At 38.2% G+C, this 1,357-nt stretch overlaps 1 non-coding gene across 1 annotated transcript; it reads right to left on the bottom strand.

Moving 5' to 3' along the window:
* Nucleotides 1-1,059: 1,059 nt before the first annotated feature.
* On the bottom strand, nucleotides 1,060-1,135 carry TRNAS-AGA (transfer RNA serine (anticodon AGA)). The gene has a single exon. It is a non-coding gene; the product is annotated as a tRNA-Ser (tRNA).
* Nucleotides 1,136-1,357: the final 222 nt, after the last annotated feature.

The raw sequence follows: 1,357 nt of genomic DNA, 5'->3' as shown, positions 1-1,357 counted from the left end.
AGAGAGATGAAGACAAAACCGAAGTTATGAGAAATAAAACTAGATATAAATATGGTTTTTGTTCAGCCATTTTGTTTAGAACATCCCTCTAAAAAACATTTATGATTTAGTCAGTATTTAGAGGAATGTGGTTTTTGAAGGTGCTTATATTTCTGACTTTATCTTTTCAGAATGTTCACTTGTTAAAATTCACTATTTATAAGTTTTCTATTATAATATGGGCTGGAATAATAAAATGGGATAAAATTAACATTGAACAATTTTACTATCCAGACAAAGACTTGATAAAATATTCACTGATGACAAAGGGAAATATAATTGAATAAAATCAGATTTTATTAATTTTCCTGTATACTGTAATTATACACAGTTCTTTTAAAAAATACAATGCTTAATATACACAGCTTTTTTCACTTTACAAGATGTATTCACATACATTTCTGACTTTGTTTTCCTCAGGAAAAACTTACAAAATGCTATTTGAGGACATGAAGAAGTAACAATAAATGGAGAAAAATTCAGTGGGAACTACAAATATCACAAAGATGTACATTTTTTCTCAAATTTGTCTAAATATTAAATGATTTTTCAGACAAATTTCCAACAAGGATTTTTATGGACCTACACAAACTGATCTTCAGATATATGTGGAAAAAGTTACAGATACTAAATTGCCAAAGCAGATTTGCATATGAAAGAGAAGCAAAATCCCACCAGTTTTATATAAAACTATTGTGATTTTTTTTTTTTTTTCATTTTTCTGAAGCTGGAAACAGAGAGAGACAGTCAGACAGACTCCCGCATGCGCCCGACCAGGATCCAACCGGCACGCCCACCAGGGGCGGTGCTCTGCCCCCCAGGGGGGGGTGCTCTGCCCATCCTGGGCGTCGCCATATTGCGACCAGAGCCACTCTAGCGCCTGAGGCAGAGGCCACAGAGCCATCCCCAGCGCCCGGGCCATCTTTGCTCCAATGGAGCCTCGGCTGCGGGAGGGGAAGAGAGAGACAGAGAGGAAAGTGCAGCGGAGGGGTGGAGAAGCAAATGGGCGCTTCTCCTATGTGCCCTGGCCGGGAATCGAACCCGGGTCCTCCGCACTCTAGGCCGACGCTCTACCGCTGAGCCAACCGGCCAGGGCAAAACTATTGTGATTTTTGAAGGTAATATTGATGAGAGAATAAGTGACAGAAGCAGACTGGTGAGCAAAAGTGAAGATCTGTTCATTTATACAAATGTGTTGTAGAGCTGAGGTGGCATTACATATCGGTGAGACTGATTCAAAATTGATTGGGAATAATGATTATTTCTTAAAGAAAAACAAATATAGATTCTTATATCAAGCAAAGCATACCTTATAATT

The sequence above is a fragment of the Saccopteryx bilineata genome, chromosome 8 (assembly GCF_036850765.1).
Source record: "Saccopteryx bilineata isolate mSacBil1 chromosome 8, mSacBil1_pri_phased_curated, whole genome shotgun sequence".
In the NCBI taxonomy this organism is placed as follows: Eukaryota; Metazoa; Chordata; class Mammalia; order Chiroptera; family Emballonuridae; genus Saccopteryx; species Saccopteryx bilineata.
This window is presented reverse-complemented; position numbering and strand designations above follow the sequence as displayed.